Raw genomic sequence first — 20,065 nt, 5'->3', positions numbered from 1 at the left:
TACCCTTGAATGCAAAGCTATATTAACCGTTACAGCAGTTATGTGTGGACATAAACGGATTTAGGAGTGCAACGCAAAAGCATGTAAATGGCTTAACAGACCTTGCAATAGTTTTCCATTTCAGAGCTGGTATCAAATGTAAATAGACATAAACAAAATATATTTTTTTGTTCGCCATTACTTTAAATTGAATTAATAATAAAAACAGTGTTTGTTTACAGAACCATTTCTACATTTCTACCATTATAGTCTGTGTGTGTGTGCGTGCGTGCGTAAATTCCATCTAAAGGTCAAGGGTCAAAGGTCGGTCTCTTACACATATGTCTTCTCAACAGGAGCCTCTCAACTCCTCTCAGATGATCACACATATACACATAAACACAGTCCATTTACTTTTCAAGAGCGAGTTTGGTAACAAGTCCAATTTCCACCTAAAACCTGTCAACTTAAAAAACTCATTAAGGCATTCATTAACAGTGCGACTCATAACTCTCTAACTACCGGAGTCCTGCATGCATGTCTGTGGGTCAGGTGGCGCCTGCATGCCAAGCCCTCAGGTGCGTTTGTCCACCTGCAACCTTAATTGGTCAGACTCAAACTGTTTCACGCAGACGTTCACACAAGGCCTTTTTTGTGTTCATTTCAAGCCCTGCGGTACCGAGACGGGTCCGAGAGGCATGCAGTGTGTAAGTATGTGTGTGTGTGCGTAGTTATGCGGGTGGTTAGCGGCAAATTGAAATTCCATCCATCTCCTTTACCCTCAACCCAGTCCAGCACAGCTGAAAGTCAAAATGTGGCCTTCTCTCTCTCCTTCCTCGCTCTCTTAAAGTGTTTCTTATCCAAACAGGAAGTTGCCTCCTGACCTGCAGGATGTAAGAGAACACCAGTGGAAATTTCATTAGACTGCACTGATCGCTCGTGGACGAATTAACACACCAATTACCCGCCTCACTGCACCTGTAAAACTTTACTATGTGTCACTCTTGACCAAGCCCGGCCACACTCACGCTCCGAGTGAGAGATGCTGCTTAAATCTTGGATGATACATTTTATTCTGTTATACTGTATGTTGTTATATTCCTGTGTTAATTTATAGATTTTCAGTCATGCTTGTGTATATGTGTTTGCTGTTGAAAGCTGCATTTTACAATAAGCCCTCACGTGCAGCTGCACAATATATTGTTTCAGCATCGTCTTTGCAATGTGCACATCTGCAAAAGTCAGATCGCAAAACATGCAGAGCTTTTTTAAAAAGAAAACTATTTCGGATGCCTTTGCCAATGTTACACTATAAGAGAAAGGTTTCAAACAGCAAAGGGATATCACATATTCAATAACATTTCACCTCATGAAAGACATGGTGTTAACAATTAATACAGTTTCACGAAAGGTCTGGTAGCTTAACAAGAGGTAGCCTATGTAATACATCACACAACTATTTTCATCAAGTTGCCATCACGGAGCTATACAAGAAATGCAAGGAAAAAGAGAATTTCACTCAAACAGAGCTTTTTAAGTCATCTGGTAAAATTATCCAGTATTTCCCATCTCATACCGCAATATACTGTGCAAGCAAGCAAGCAAAAAATATATATAGAGAGTAGATAATAGAGTAGATCATTATAGCTGTAGAATAACGCATGAAAGTATCACATTTAAAGAAATCCCAGAGAAGATCATGTCTAATTTAGAGTAATCCCCAAGTAGATCACTATAGCTCTAGAATCACACCCGAGTAGATTGTGTGCAGCTTTATAGTAATCCAAGAGTAGATCACTATAGCATTAGAATCACACCCAAGAAGATATGTGCAACTTTAGAGTAATCCCAGAGTACATCATTATAGCTCTAGAAAAACACTCGAGTAGATCATGTGCAATTTTAGAGTAATTCCAGAGTAGATCACTATAGCTCTAGAAAAACACTCGAGAAGATCATGTGCAACTTTAAAGTAATCCCAGAGTACATCACTATAGCTCTAGAAAAACACTCGAGTAGATAATGTGCAACTTCAGAGTAATTCCAGGGTACATCACTATAGCACTAGAATAACACCCGAGTAGATCATGTGCATCTTAATATTAATCCCAGAGTAGATCACTACAGCTCTAGAATCACACCCAAGTAGATCACGTGCAGCTTTATAGTAATCCCAGAGTAGATCACTACAGCTCTAGAATCACACCCAAGTAGATCACGTGCAGCTTTTTGTATTACTCCTAGAGTAGATCACTATAGCTCTAGAATAACACCCAAGTAGATCACGTGCAGCTTTATAGTAATCCGAGAGTAGATCACTATAGCTCTTAGATCACAAACACGTGTAGATCATGTGCAGCGTTATAGTAATCCCAGAGTAGATCACTATAGCTCTAAAATAACACTTGAGTAGATTGCATGCAGCTTTATAGTAATCCCAGAGTAGATCACTATAGTTCTAGAATAACACCCGAGAAGTTCATGTGCAACTTTAGAGTAATCCCCAAGTAGATCACTAAAGCTCTAGAATAACACCCAAGTAGATCACGTGCAGCTTGATAGTAATCCCAAAGTAGATCACTATAGCTCTAAAATAACACCCAAGTAGATCACGTGCAGCTTTATAGTAATCCCAGAGTAGATCACTATAGCTCTAGAATCACACCCGAGTAGATCACGTGCAGCTTTTTGTATGAATCCTAGAGTAGATCACTATAGCTCTAGAATAACACCCAAGTAGATCACGTGCAGCTTTATAGTAATCCCAGAGTAGATCACTATAGCTCTTAAATAATACCCGAGTAGATCACATGCAGCTTTATAGTAATCCCAGAGTAGATCACTATAGCACTAGAATCACACTCAAGAAGATCACATGCAGCTTTAAAGAAATCCAGAGTAGTTCACTATAGCTCTAGAATCACACTCAAGTAGATCACATGTAGCTTTAAAGGAATCCAGAGTAGATCACTATAGCTTTAGAATAACACCAGAGTAGATCACGTGCAGCTTTAGAGTAATCCCAGAGTAGATCACTATATAATACCTGGCTAGATCATGTGCAGCTCAACAATAATGCCCAAGCAGATACATGTAGCCCTAGAATACGGCCAAAGTAGATTGCACATAGATTGCATGCCTAGCTCTAGAATAACGCTCAAGAAGATCATGTGTAGCTCTAGAATAATGCACAAGCAGAATAATCACGTGCAGATCATGTGCAAGAGAAAAATCACAATTCAGCTCTAGAATTATGTCTGATTAAATAACATGCCGATCTAAAATAAACCCAGAGTACTATAATACCAGCGTGTATTTGCATGGTTAGTAGACCGCTTCGGCCAAGTGCCTCTCACGGTTAGCTAACCATGGCCATCTTTTGACACCATCCAACACAGGACACATGCAGCTGAGTGACAAATAGTGCTGACTTTATTCCAAGTTTTGGCAATAGATGTGTTGTAAAAAAAGAGAGTGAAAAAACATCAAACATTTGAGTCCTTATTTTAACAATGTGAATAGAATAGCATAGAATAAAATAGAATAGAATCTTAAATCTGAATTTTACTAAATTTACACAACTAATATCAGAGTTGTGTTCGACAAGACTGTCCTAACTAACACTAATGTCAGAGGTAAAGTACAGTGTTGTTCTCTTTGACAGTGCTGGGTCAGCAGTCTCTCTGTGTGCGTCTATTCATCTGCACTGTGTCTTTGAAGCAGACTCACTTTACCCAGTTGAAAAGGGCTGATGTGCAAATGGAGAATGATCAGAGGCCTCAAAACCTTCATATTGTTATTGTAGGAGCCCACTGAGCTTTTCAGAATTTCTCACCATTTTAGTCTCCCTGTCTTCCTGTCTCCAAAGAACACACACTGACAAATACACACTAACACAGACACAGCAGTATTTTTTCTCTCTTTTCCGTCTTTGGAAATCGTATGTAGAATGTGTTCAGCACTCTGGGAGTGTGAATTTGTAATGTATTTGTGCTGGAGTAGGGCAGCGATGTTGGGAAATGGCTATAAATACACAAGGCCCTCAGAACCTGCCTCTCACCACCGGCCCCGGGGCCGGAGCCTTTTGGCCAAACAGAAGCGTTGCCCGGGGAGTGAAATACTAGTCGGAGCGGCGGGATTCGCTTATGCTTTTATCCCACCGACGCTCGGAAGTCCAGCAGGAATGTCCCGGAATCCTGCAGTGATAAAATAATCTCTGCATCCTGCTGAGAAACCGCAGATTGCCTGTGAGTCTGTGTGTGTGTTTGTGAGAGTGTGTGTAAAACTGATATACAGTGAACATGGCCTAACCTCTCACATTCACTTCACCCACCTGTAGATGTGAGAGCTGCTGTTACTTTCTCATTTGTCTTATCACATGTTAGCCTGTAGATATATTAGCATTTGGTTTCTCTAAAGGTGTTGAATTAAGATCTGGGCACGATAGTCAATAACACAACCAACTTGTTTGCCAGTGGGCCATACTAGGGGTTTGTCTAAATGTTTTTCTTAATAAAAATTTAGGTTTTATTTGTTTATTTTTGCCATAGTATATCAAAGATTTTTCTATCTAGAAAGAAAAAAGGTTTAATTCCCAGGGAATGCACAGTACCTCAAAACAAAATGTATATTACTTTGTATTGTTTCATATGTTTTGTTTAAAGGCATCTGCCAGCTGCATAATGCATAAATGTACAGCACTACAGCCATCAAACATCAATCATTACCTGTAATAATACATTTCAAAACAATTATGTTGACTTGTGATCAACGTTTCTGAACATTTCCAAGTGGAGGTTTGTAAGGAATGTTAATATATGTTTATAAACATTTAGTATCCACACAATATACAGTAATTGCTTAGAAATGGGTCGTTTTCAGTGGACTTAACCCACATAACTATACAGGGGTTCCCAAACACATTTAAAATGTATTAAAACTATGTCGTTTTGCATCTATACCATAGGTTACTAAAGCGTTTTAGTAATTCGGATGCAATTAGTATGCATTGTGGGATCAAAGCGTTTAACTATAAATGGTTTTAGCAGTAAGGATATAAACAAACGGCTTTCGTGGAACAAGCGTAACATCCGCTAAACTTCCATATAGAATCAATAACAAAAAAGTCCTTTTAGAGGAGTTTATTTCTGATAACAAATTAAATAAATAACAAGCAGATAACAAGTAGTTCAAATCATAGCTAAAGCGTTTTAAATACTACATTAAAGGGACAATAAGTAGGATTTTCCCCCATCTAGTGGTGAAGTTGTATTTTGCATTCAAACGAATAGTGCTCTCTAGCTCCTCGCTTTTTCAAATGCGTGTTGCAACTACAGTAGCCGTTATGTACTCACTGATCTCCTGGTCCGTTTCAGCTAGTTTACATGTTCTGAATGAAAACGCGTTGTGGAAACACGTTGGTAGGCTATTGCTTTTTGTCCCTCTTCGCTATTATAGTTTATCAATACAGCAGAACGACATGGAAGCCTACTTGGAATTACCAGTTCCTTGTAAGTAAAGACAAAAAATTCTAAGCTACAAATAAGTCAGATCACTGGCAGAGGTCATTTGACACCAACGAGGACATATTTATGAATAAAGACATTGATTTTGATAATAAAACACTTAAAACCCTACTTACTGTCCCTTTAAGCTAACGTTACTAAATGAATGCATACCATGTTAAAGGAAAACACCACAGTTTTTCAATATTTTACTACGTTCTTACCTCAACTTAGATTAATTAATATATACCTATCTTTTTTCAATGCGTGCACTTAATCTTTGTACAGCGCATCGTGAATGTGTTAGCATTTAGCCTAGCCCCATTCATTCCTTAGGATCCAAACAGGGATGAATTTAGAAGCCACCAAACACTTTCATGTTTTCCCTATTTAAAGACTGTTACATGATTAGCACACGAGTAAGGTTGGTGGATAAAAAATAAAACGTGGCGATTTTTTTAAGCGGTGAAAAAGATAGGTAGGTATTAATTCGTCAAAGTTGATGTAAGAACATAGTAAAATATTGAAAAACTGTGGTGTTTTCCTTTAACTACAGATCGGCTGCCAAACCTCCCTTCACATAGCGGTGATTCATGATCGCAGTCTCCCCTCATATTAGGAAACCAAAATATTTGTTATTTTTAAATTAAGTATTTGTTCTAGAGTTCAGTTCAGCCATTAGCCAGACCATTAAACAAACAGAGACCAGAAGTTAAGTTCGTCCAGATGCGTAACTGTTATGTGTTCGATAAAACCATCTGATCAGTTTACTGATACTCTCAATGAAGTCACGCTGTTTCTCCAAAACAGACTATAAATGCAGATCATTCACTCGGTGGAGACCCACAAACCTCAAGTCTTTTATTTTATTCACTTATTCCTAAACCAGTTTAAAGGAATGTGTATTTTATCATTCAGTTGGTATGAAGAAATAAACTTATCTGTCATTTCTCTGCTGTATTTTAAAGCCACACGTTTGCCGTTGTTAAAGAGGTTTTGTGTGATCTGAGAGCCAGCAGAGGTCTAGCCTGCCCTGAGGAGAAAGTTCTGCTCACACGTTTTATTTCACATTTTTCCTTTTATTTTCGACTTTCCTCAATTCTCTCCATATGTCTAACAACCGCGACTGAAGGGGCATGTGCGGGGTGAAAAGAAAAAAAGAGGAAACGAGTGTTAGAAAGCCGAGTCAAACGCCCGGCCTGTCTGAGCCAAATGCGACCCATCAACACCTCCGTCATGTGATCAGCAAAAACCTGAACCGCCGTGAAACACAATTTATATATTTAATAACATGAAAAGCATTGTATAACTTTATAATGCTTATCTAATGAGATACAGATAAAAGAGTTTGACAAGTAATGAAAGTGGTTTAGGAGCATACAGTGATTTTGGCCTGGTAATACAATTTACATTTTTATAAAATGTTGCTGTTTAAGATAACTTAGAATTTTGTATTAAAATTTGGCTAAGTTTAATAGTTTTTCTTTGTTGCTTTTAACAAACCACATAAACCTTTTAACTAGCTTTTTACTTAACACTTGGTTATTTCAATGCTAAATAAAAATATTAACAAGACAACATTAAAGGGATAGTTCACCCAAAAATGCTAATTCTGTCATCATTTATTCAACCATATGTTGTTCTAAATCTTTATACATTTCTTTGTTCTAATGAACATGAAGGAAGATATTTTAAGCAATGTTTATAACCAAACCATTTTTGAGCACCAATGACTTCTATAGTATTTTTCTTTCCTACTATGGAAGTCAATGGTGCTCCGGTTTCCTACTAGATTACTAATATCTTCCTTTGTGTTGAGAAAAACAAAGAAACTTGAGGGTGAGTAAATAATGACAACATTTTGATTTTTTGGGTGAACTATCCCTTTAACTATGATGATTCGAGGCAAAATTGAAATCTAGTTTTTCCCCCAATACATTTTTAAAGCTTAGTGCATTTGATTATCAATGACACTATATTCAGTCTATATACATCAAGCCTTTGTTCTCCAAATATTAAATTGAAGGTTTCATTTTCGCCTCTGCCTCTTTTCATCCTCCACTCCTCTGTTCGTCTGCTGTTCCCACACTCTGTATAGTGAAACTCTCAGTACGTCTCTCTCTCATAAACTTGTTGGGTATAAAGTGAGTATGTGTGGATTTTGTGTGTTCAGTGGACCATGGCAAACCCTGCACCAGCCATGCGCTTAATCATGAGGGTGTGCCCTCTCCCTCTCTCTCTCGTCCAGGTGTTTAAACGGGATTTTATATCTGCAGCAGTGGTATGGCAATATAATGGGACCTGTTCTGTATCCATGGCGATCCCACGCACACACTGCGGCCACATGTGAAAGAGTGCACGTGTGTGCGCATGTATGTCCCGCTGTTTTCTGTATCCGTGAAGACAGCGAGGACCTCTTCTGGCGGCCCGTCAAAGCGGCCCGTCACCACAGGAACCGTGGGTATGTTTATATGGAAGTGAGTGTGAGCTTTAAAAACATCCAACAGAATCCGATCAGAGCTGGAGTATGACAATGTGAGTGTGTGTGTTTGCGAACACTAAGCTTGACTTTACCTCCCTCCGATTTCCCTGGTATAATATATCAAAGCTTGCCTTTATGTGTGTGTACGTATGGTCCTCTTTCTGTTCCGACTGGCGTTGGCCGTTACGCACCTGCCACCATACGGGGCAAATCACAACTAGACAAAAGTCAGACACCTCGATGGAGATACAAAGTCACATGTACAGCATCAACTCACAAACTATGTAGAAAAGTAAAAACTTAAAGAGATAGTTAACGTTGTGAAGGGTTTTTTCTTTATCATGGAGAGGATTATGTGATCATCCACCACTGTTATCCTATATAAACATACAAGATTTTTATGTTGCTGAGCTCACCAGTGTGTTATTTTTTTAATCAGTATGCACCAAATTGTTGATCTGGTCACTCTCAATGTTCCCGCTATCTCTCTGATGGATTTGTTGTGTTTTTGAAACCTATATGGTCTGTATCGCTTGCATGGAGATGTCCATGAATCGAAAGATTTGGGTTCACAGCCTATTTTGATGTGAATACCCTCAAAATAAAGCTGAGAGTGTGCACTTAAAGCCAATAGTCATAATATGACTGTAACTGGAATACATTTTGGTAAACAGCTAAAATAACACAAAATGTGAATCTGTCCCAATATTTATGGAGCTGACTGTATATTATGTTTTATATAATAAACATAACAGTTATCATTGTAAATGTCTTCTGTCAAAAGCATTATGACAATATATGTCCATCTGAATATTCGTCAATATAAGACCATCTGAACATAGGATAATATATGAAAATCTGAATATATGACAATATATATGTAAATCTGAATATATGCCAATATACATGTAAATCTGAATATATGCCAATATACATGTAAATCTGAATATATGCCAATATATATGTAAATCTGAATATATGCCAATATATATGTAAATCTGAATATATGCCAATATACATGTAAATCTGAATATATGCCAATATACATGTAAATCTGAATATATGCCAATATATGAAAATCTGAATATATGCCAATATATGAACATCTGAATATATGCCAATTTATGAACATCGGAATATATGCCAATATATGAACATCTGAATATATGCCAATATATGAACATCGGAATATATGCCAATATATGATAATCGGAATATATGCCAATATATGACCATCTGAATATAGGACAATATATGAACATTGGAATATATGCCAATATATGAAAATCTGAATATATGCCAATATATGAACATCTGAATATATGCCAATACATGACAATCTGAATATATGTCAATATATGAAAATCTGAATATATGCCAATATATGACAATCTAAATATATGTCAATACATGACAATCTGAATATATGCCAATATATGACCATCTGAATATATGTCAATACATGACAATCTGAATATATGCCAATATATGACCATCTGAATATATGACATCAAATGAAAATCTACATATATGTCAACAAATGAAAATCAAATATATGAAAACAAATGAAAATCTGAATATATACCAATATATGACCATCTGAATATAGGACAAGACAATATATGAAAATTTGAATATATGACAACATACATATGAAAAACAGTTAAATGCCACCTCCGTCAAAAATGAGATAATGATATTGTTAAGTACCAATTAAAAGTGATATTTGTGAAAATAGGACATTTCATTGCCATTAAAGTGAAATTACTGAATCTAAACATAAGAGCCTGGTAAAAAATTCCTAATTTACAAAAAAACATGTCAGACGCACTTGGAGGGTTTTGCATCTGAACTGAATTCTGACTTGAGAGTGTATGTGTGTGTCCAAGCACTGAGACCTCCAGTACACTATCACCAAATGGTGTGGATAGCTAAGGTCATAGGTCATTCAAAAGGGCACAAAAAACAAATGGCAGCTCTGGTGGCAGAGTATGTGAGAGTGTATGTGCCTGTAATGAGACTTTCCTCCTCAGATGCTTGTTAAATCAGATGTCTAAGGTTATGTCTTAAGGCGTCTTTGAAGTATGTGAAGTAACTTTTGCTAATGTTTCTGATCCTGCACTAATTTAACACCCCGCTTACGATGGCAGTCCCATCTGCTTTGAAACACGGCTGGTTCAAACTGGTCAGTGATCATTAGTATATGTTTTAAAAAACAGTTTAACCACCTTAAACTAGTATAAGCATTTGTACTGGTGAATTTAAACCGGTTGATAATCACTATAGTGCTGCTAAAACAAGCTATTAGATTCCAAAACTGGGCAATGTCTTTTGGTTGTCTATAAAAAATATTATTTCCGTTATGTGTTGCTTCTGAGAGGATGTGTTTTTGCAAGAATTTATTAATGTGTATGTTTGAGAAAGGTCCATTGTGAAGAGGTGTAGGGTTGTCAGAATTAAGAGTGACAGGGCAAAAGGAAACAAGGGGTAAGTCGACTTCCTATACAGAATGACAGAACCCATCACCATCTCAGACCACACACACAAATATACTCACACACATGTATCAGATCACAGACAAACCTAATAAAGGTGAGATTCTGATGTGATTTTCATTTATTTTGAAAATGAAAAACCTGACAAACTTTATGTGACTTAGTGTTTATAAATAAAAACTATTTTATATTACTTAACAACACAAACGTTTGCCGCATTTCGTTCTACCGTTCACTGCCATTTATTAAATACAGTCCGAGACTCATCATCCTGATTTCTTTCAGTTGTCCAGTCTCACTAAGACAAGCTGAAAGAAACAGATGATTTGAAGCCTAATGTTGAGAGCAAGTTGGACTCTAAATGAGAAACAGATGCTGGAGTCTGGTTAAAATCTCCTTTTTTCTGTTTCTTTTTTCGTTCGTCCGCTGGATTTAATTTTAATTTCATCACCAAGCATCTTATTTATTGTATACTAACGTTCACACTGGACATGTGCTTTAGGCCACTAATTACATTTCATTTGGGATATAAAAATTCAGCTAACATTTGAAGAGTTCAGATGCAAAACCCTGTAAGTGCCTCTGACGTGTTTTCGTGTAAATGAGCATTTTAAAATCTGACTTTTTCCATGTTTAAGTGCTTTAATTGGGTCCCCAGTGCTTGTATCAACCTAGAAAATCAGTAAAAACGAACAACCCAGTAACTTAGTTTTGGTAAAGCATTTAAAAAAATAGGTCATTGAAATTTGGCTCCTCTTGTGATGTCAGAAGGGGATAATACCACCCCTTAATCTGCACTATCAAACCACGGCACTGCCATTAAGTGCAGAGATCAACTCATTTGCATTTTAAAGGACACAAACAAAAACGGCACATTTTTGCTCACAACTACAAAGTGGCAATTTTAACATGCTATAATAAATTATCTATATGGTATTTAGCTAGAACTTCCCATATGTACTCTAGGGACACCAAAGATGTATTCTTAAAAAAGATCTTAAAAGAGTCTTGTGAAATGTCCCCTTAAATAGCAATGAAAGGTTTGTGATATAGTCACGTAAATTTTTGTACATTTTCCACATTTTTTTGTGATCGTATAACGAATTTCTGTTTTCGTGTGATTTTCACGTATTGTTTACTCAACTGCTTTTTCCTATTTTCAAACCATCGTCGCTTCGATTTTGGGTTAGATTTAGTGTTTGCATTAGAATGTCACTTTGTGTATTGGTTTATACAATTTTTTTTCTGATTTTTTTTTATATGTCGCCTGGCGTTAGGGTTAGAGTTGGGTTTGGGTAAGGATGTAATTTTATGTAAATCTAAACTTAAAAATAGGACAAAACTCGTTGAGTAACCAATACGTGATATGATAATCATATGAAAACTGAAATTCGTTATTCGATCACAAAAAAAACAGAAATTTGTGATAATTTCACGAAATAAAGTAAAAAATTTACGTGACTATATAACGAAATTTCGAGAGACCGGGTTGCATACTTCTTTAGTTATTTCATTGATATATTAAAAAAATCAATGAAATGTGTCTTTTATTGCAAAACCCTCTAAGAAAATCTAAAAGCGTCTCAGGTCACTATTCACTGTCCTTCCTGAATCAAAGTAAAGATTCAAAAATGTGTTCAATACCCTGATATATTCGTTAAACCTCCTTTAAACCAGGTAAAAAACTATTGCACCTTGATGTATGCGTGTTCATCCATTTTTCTTTCGCGCACTTTGATGAAAAATCGTTGTGGTGTTTAGAACAGATTCAGCCAACAAAGCAGTATTTCTGAATGTCAAAGTATTTGATGACCGTATAATATGTGCAGAGAGCATTCGGTCAATATCATTATCCCATTTTTGACGGATGTGGCGTTTAGTGGCTTTTGCATCTGAGCTCTTTATTTATTCAGTTCTATTCACTTCAACAAAAAAAAACTTCTAATCAGCATTGTTTTGCAATAGAAATATCTAAACATCTTAATATAAATATTAAGCAACTAATAACATATATTTCGCATGAATCATGATTTTTTTAAAGCACAAATATTCAAATTGTGTCAAATTTTCACATTCAGAAAAAAAACAGAATCCAGAAAAAACAATCTGCAAATGAGAATAGAAAATAAACCTTAATTTTCTCTCTAAAAACAAGCCTCACTATCGCCTTATCTGCAATTTTGTGTCCCCATTATTATTTTAAGGATGCTTAGAAAAAAAATATGGTTCAGAAAATGATTTGCGGTATTATGAGTATGTCTGAAATCAAGCCAACTGCTTCCACCCCTACTTTTATTAATACCCTGTTTATAATCACAATGTGATGCTTTGTTGGAAGTATCCAGCACGGTGGCATAAACAAACCTGGTGTGCATTTCCCAAGATTTAACCAAAATATACAGGCTAGACACAGCTGCTGTGACTAAGCCCTGACAAATCTGCCAAACGGTTATCAAATTAAACCAAATGACCAGGACAACAGCACGCCTGTGGTCTACATGTACTTTCAAACCGCAAAGTCTCTTTAAATAAACCTGTGATAGTCCAAACACACACATTTGTCAGGGCAGTGACGTGTGCTGTCAGCAAGAAGTCAAGTGGATTATTGCATTAAGACAATTGAATTAAGCAAAAATTGACACATTATTGGTGTAAGAGAAGGGGAAGGACCCAGATCTAATCGATTCCACGGTCCCTTGTTAAGCAACTTTGCTTCTCCAAAATACGGAGAACTGGTAATACCATCTCTTTAAAAAGACGCCACAGCTGCAAAAGGGATTTTCCTCTTAATGTAAAGCCAAAGTTAGACATCATCACTGCAAAAAAATAGAGAGGGAGATCATTTCATCCATCTTTCGTCCTCTTTTTCTTCTCCTGTCCCTCTTTCGGCTAATTTAATTGTCAAGGTGAAAACGGGAAGTTCTGTTTCGCTTCATAAACATCAACCAGTCATCGGGTGGTGTGTATTAGCAGTGGCTCATCTCCGGTATGTTGCGGAGGATGATGAATGTGCGTCTCCCCGAGGTCCTGTAGAGAATATGTGAGAGAGCGAAGGAGAGAGGGACCGTGGTGTGTTTTTTGTGTATGACGGATGGTGTAACGAGTGTTTATGGTGCATGTCGCGTGGTCGTCAGTATTAGGAAAAGAGTCTGCTGGAGGTAAGGTCTTCTCCAGGGAGCGATCACCCAGAGGGGAAGAGAATAGAACCAGCAAACTGTCTCGGTTCCAGGCAGAGAAAATTGTGTAAGAAGGGTCACTGGAAAGCCAGAGCGGATTTGGAGAGGAAAGGATTTGGCAACAATGTTTCAGAGAGAAAGCAACACAGATCATTATTAGAAAGAAAGTGAGGTTTGAACGTGGTTATGTGTGGTTTAATGTGCCAGTCACAGGTGCACGTTCACATTTTGAAAATAAAACACTAATCCACTAAAAACAAACACTGATGGCTTATTCTGATCAGTACGGTGCACATATACATACATGCATGGCTTAAAATGCAATCTAAACATTTATTTGTGGTTGGAATGGTTTAATTGATTTAACCAATGGCGCAATTTTAGGTAAAGCTATCTGTTTGGCTCATCAGTGGCAAATAGGGTGTGTACAGGTAAGTAGGGGTGTGCGAGGCAAAAACTAACGCGGGGTAAGTTGTAACATGGACTGTTTACATTGTTGCACAAGGTTGAGCATTTAGTTTTTCCGGTATATTTTTAATGCTGTCAAAAGACAATCTCCTGCAAATTATTGGAAATGTATGATGTTTTTCCAGAGAGTTATAGATGAAAGCGTGTTTTGGTGGCATGTAAGTAAATTTTTTCATCATATGTTTTTTTTCGGTTTCTAAGTTGGGTGTGTAAGATACCAAATCCAATGCTATGTCATATTAATCAGTGTCTTGTTGACTAAAACATAGTATTGTTTAGAAATATGTCTGCAGGTCTTAGCAACTTTTTGGTGGGCTTGAAAATATTTTGTCCCAGCGGGGTTAATTGTAACGCTGTGTTACAACCCCTCAGCACTTACGATACGAAAACTGTTAATGTTAGCGTAATTCTTGACTTGGTTTTAAATAGGCTACACACTAATGAATGCTGGCTGCCAACAAAATAAATGTGCCTGTCTTATCAAAAATCGTGTTTTAAATTTATTTGTGTTCATATCTTTAATATTGATTGAATAAGGTCACGTCAAAGATTGAAATCATAATGAAATGAATGGCTAAAATCAGACTTTGATGCTCATTATCTCAGAATTTGATTTTGAAACTGTAGTATGGTTATTACAGACTGGGTCACATATAAAAAAATGTTTTGTCATAATTGAGCCGCTTTTTCAAATATTTATACATTTGTATCCATTTATAATTGAACTATTGTTAGAAAAGGGCTGGATGAATGAATACACTGTGGATACCTGTCTATTATAGACAAATATATAAACAATATCCACTTCAAGGATATAGACAAAATAGTACTGAAATATTTGCCTGCAAACTTACACTGTAAAAAAAATCCGTAGAAATTGCAGCTGAGTTGCCGGTAATTTACCGTAGATTTAAATTTATGTTATTTACTGGCAACATTTTGTTCAAAGTTAAATGAACATTTAACTTTTACAAGTCTTTGTCTTTACAGAGTAAAACTAAAAAACAGCATCAAGCAAAACATTCTGGGAAACAAAATCTAAAGCAAAAAACAGAAAAAGGTTGATGATGATTTCTGGTTCCCAGAATGCTTTGCATGAGGCTGTTATTGTATAGTTTTATTCTGTAAAGATAAAGACTTGTTAATATTTAAAATTTATTTAACTTTGAACAAACTCTTGCCAGTAAATAACATAAATGTAAATCTACGGTAAATTACCGGCAACCCAGCTGCAATAACATTGAAATTTTTACGGACTTTTTTTACAGTGTAATTTTTAGCAAGTGTTACAACTAACCCCCTGCCTGTTACAATTAACCCCACCTATGGGGTAAGTTGTAACGTTTGCACTTCTGTCACGTTTGGTGTATTTGTCCAAGAATGGTAAGTACTAGAAACAAACTTCAAATGTTCATTTGCAGCAAAGATGTGTGTGTTGCTTGTGTAAAAATATAATTAATCAAACTCAAATATTTTTTGAACAATTGAGCCAAAACCAAAAAGCGTTAGGTTGTGCCCTGCTCTCCCCTAATAATAATAATAATAAATAAATAAATAAATAAATAATAAATCTGTAAACAGAGATCAAGAACCTAATGTTAAACCTTTCACCTACATATGTTACATCACTGTCAATAATGAGGTTATAAACCACATGCCTGCAAAATTAATAATTATAGTTTCCTTTCTTTTGTCTTTTTACGCTCATATTTTCCGACTCTATTTGGTGACTGTTTTCCTCCCCTCTTCTCTTCCCTCTTATTGTTGCTGTAAATCCAAAGGGCCCTTTTGCAGTTTTACTGGAACAGAGAGTCATTAAATGGTTGATTTCAGATGGCAGAGTGTGAATGTTTTAAATTAACTTTATTGATCCGTTAGTCCGTCAGTCAGCCAAGGAAAAATTGACACCCAACTGGCGCATGGGCAGTAGATTTGCACCTTGGCCGTTTAAACGCCTGCTTAGCGCAGCTGGCCACCTTCCACACCCTTAAAACTGCACAATTGTATTCCCCATTTTTAGGATGTCATTTGTTCAAAATGAGTGAAGCTCTACTGACATCATTTGTGGCAAAATGCCGATTACCACAGAAAATAATTGTGACTTATTTGAAAAACAGAGTTATAAAAAATCTGTAAAACTGTATTTCGATGTTTATTGTGTGGTCCTGCATAAATCCACTATACATCTCTTAACCTGCATTATAATGTTATGACACATTTAATCAAAAATGTTGTTGATAGAGCTTAACTTGTTTTGTACATTACTATTTAACCCAATGTGTGTTAAATATATATTCCTATAATTGGCATAAGCTCAAATAGCCCCTGCACCTTTTTGCTATCTAAGTAAAACACTTATGAATTTAAATGCATGTGCTTCTGTATAGCTCAGTGATAGAGCATTGCATTGGCATGCAGGGCAAAATATCATGGGTCTATGGGTATACCTAAAAATGCCAAGTAATGCACTGTAAGTTGTTTTGGATAAAAAGAAGAAAACATATTTAGCATATGATCCATATCATGTCCCTTCCCTTGTTTCTGTCACTTCCTCTTGTTTCTCTTTCTGTGCACCCAACTGCTTTTAATTCAGTCTCAGTATCCATCTGCCAATCATTCTTTTGAGAGTCGGCCTCCAGTTGGGGTCAGCCAACACATAACAGTTCAAACACTGGAGGGTGGAGCATTCAAGATTTTGATGGGTATTGGGGGAGAGATCATTTCTGTCAACACCTGACTGGCCAGCTACACTGTAAAAATTCCTTGTTGCACTTCAATTTTTAAGTTTAAAGGGACACTACACTGCAAAAAATGTAAGATTTTATTCATTTTGGAATCCATTCAGCTGATCTCCGGGTCTGGCGCTAGCACTTTTAGCATAGCTTAGCATAGTCCATTGAATCTGATTAGACCATTAGCATCGCGCCAAAAATAACCAAAGAGTTTTCATATTTTTCCTATTTAAAACTTGACTCTTCTGTTGTTACATCGTGTACTAAGATCGACTGCAAATTAAAAGTTGTGATTTTCTAGGCAGATATGGCTAGGAACTATACTCTCATTCTGGCATAATTATCAAGGACTTTGCTGCTGTAACATGACTGCAGCAGGGGTAGTAATATTAAGCATTGCCAGAAAATAGTCCCCTTGGTTACTTTCAATAGTAGGGGACTATTTTCAGGCAATGCGTAATATCATTGCGCCTGATGCAGCCATGTTACGGCAGCAAAGTCCTTATATTTAAATATAAAAACTCTTTGGTTATTTTTAGCGCGATCATGGTCTAATCAGATTCAATGAATTATGTTAAGCTATGCTAAAAGTGGTACTGCCAGACCCGGAGATCAGCTGAATGGATTCCAAAACGATAAAAATCAAATGTTTAACTCTAGGGGAGCTGGAAAATGAGATTTTATCATCTTCTTCAGTGTAATCAATATTTGCCTAGAAATTGCAAAATTGCATTCATGGCATTTTATCAAGAAGCTTCTTGAGGTCTCACCTTGAGATGCATTTTAACAATATTGAAGAAGTTCACATCTATTCTGGACTCTTATTAGATGCTTTTTCTTCAATATTTAGTGCAGGTCATCCATTTCAAAAATATTTTTATTAAATAAAATTGTAGTTTTCTAATAAAAAAAAATAATATATAATTTATAAACTATATTTTTTGTCCACTAAAGTCATTTAAACATTCAGTTTAAAAGATTTTTAAGATCATGGGAAACATTTAAGTGGAGTTGGGTTTGGGTTTGATCCGCAAGAACACACATCCATCTAAAATGTATAAATTGAATGCACTGTATGTCACTTTGGATAAAAGTATCCACCAAATGCATAAATGTAAATGTATACAGTGCATGTATAATAAATGTTTATATAAATAAATACACCTTCATGACCCATACATCTCTGCCAAACTCTGTCTAAAACACGTCAGACTTTTACTACAACCTCACCAGTCACAACGTACAAACACACACACAAGACCATTTTCCTGTCTCTTCGGTCTCCTGTGCGTTCTGGATGTGAATAGGTACTTCATTAATTTCATCTGTGGGAAGCTGAAGGCCAGCGAGTTTGAACTGAGCCCATCATTACACCAATAACTCCACACATTAATCTCCCTCCTAGACTCTGTTATTATACACTACTGCCACGACTCAGTCAAACACACATTCCCTTCCCCTTCACATTTCCAATCTGTGGGCAAAAATATCATGGCTCATCCTCTGTGCTTCGCCCAGATCCATTACAAAGCACTAGGCCTGTTTAAATGAGACCCCAGTAGAGTCGCATTTCTACTGCAGGGGCGCCATTTTGGCTTGAGGAATCTGGCCCTCAGTCGGATCTGATCTCCCAGTGCAGAACAGTGTTGGACGCTTTCAGCTTGTGGTACTGCCCTGTTGAGCCAATCGCTTAGCTAGGCTAAAACCAAGGGTGTTTAAGTATGAGAGGAAATTGACATTTTTGGCTGCGCTGAGCAGGGGAGGGAAATGTGGTTGTTAAACGAATGCTAGCCCATGAATGAGCACAGAGGGATTTGCTCTGGATGGATTTACATTGATCTTTTAATGTGTGTATTTTAATAGTTGTATGTTTATTTCTGTTTGCATGCTTACAGAATTTTTAAGTTTATGTCATTATAACTTGAAAAACAAAAGTGAAGGTAAACGGATAATATTTTATAGCATAATATTTTAAATCTCGCAGAATTTAGTCTATTATCAATCCTCAGCTTTTTCTGCAGTATAGTTAAAAGGACATTCCACTTTTTTTTAAAATAATGTTGTTTTCCAGCTCCCCTAGAGTTAAATATTTGATTTTTACAGTTTTGGAATCCATTCAGCCGATCTCCGGGTCTAGATGTAACACTTTTAGCATAGTTTAGCATAATCCATTGAATCTGATTAGACCATAGCATCATGGTATAATATAACCAAAGAGTTTCGATATTTTTCCTATTTAAAACTTGACTCTTCTGTAGTGACATCGTATTAAGATTGACAGAAAATTAAAAGTTGCGATTTTCTAGTCATTCTGGCGTAATAATCAAGGACTTTGCTGCCGTAACATGGCTGCATGGCATAGTGATATTACGCAGCAGGCGAAAATAGTCCCCTTAGTAACTTTTTAATAGCAGGGGATTATTTTCGGGCACTACGTAATATCATTCAGATGAAGACATCTGTAGTTATTTTAGTAAATGTCCTTGCTCTTCCATGCGTTATAATGGTAGAAAACAGGAATCAGGGAACAACTTCTGACTTTAAACCCCAAACAATTGCATTCATCCTTCACAGAGGTAATCCACATGGCTCCAAGGGGTTAATAAAGGTCTTTTGGGAGTAATTGATGCAATTTTGTAAGAAAAATATCCATATTTTTAATTCTATAAACTAGAATAAAAGCTTCTGGTAACGACACCATCTTGGGCTCACGCGATTCACGAGAGATATCAGGATGGATGGATATTTTTCGTACATAATTGCATCGATTACCCGCAGAAGACTTTTATTAACCCCTTGGAGCCATGTGGCTTACCTCTGTGAAGGATGAATGCAATTTTTTGGGGTTTAAAGTCAGAAGTTGTTCCCTGAACTGCGTGAAAATGCACCCTTGAAAACGCTGGGATATTTTTAATCCAGCGTTGGGTCAAAAAGGGACAAACCCAGAGGTTGGGATAAAGTAACCCTTAAAATATTTATATTTGACAAAACAATGGGTTGAAACAAACCCAGCAAAGGTTAAAATACAATGCAATGGGTTGGGTTTGTTTCTTTTTGACCCAATGCTGGTTTGAAAATAGCCCAGCAATTTTTAGAGTGCTGTCCCAAACTGGACTCTATGGGTAACACTTTACAAAAAGGTTGTATTAGCAAACATTAGTAAATGCATTAACTAACATGAACAAATAATGAACAGTATAGTTTTTCAACATGTTAATTCTTGTTAATG

Source organism: Paramisgurnus dabryanus, chromosome 21, assembly GCF_030506205.2.
Source record: "Paramisgurnus dabryanus chromosome 21, PD_genome_1.1, whole genome shotgun sequence".
In the NCBI taxonomy this organism is placed as follows: Eukaryota; Metazoa; Chordata; class Actinopteri; order Cypriniformes; family Cobitidae; genus Paramisgurnus; species Paramisgurnus dabryanus.
This window is presented reverse-complemented; position numbering follows the sequence as displayed.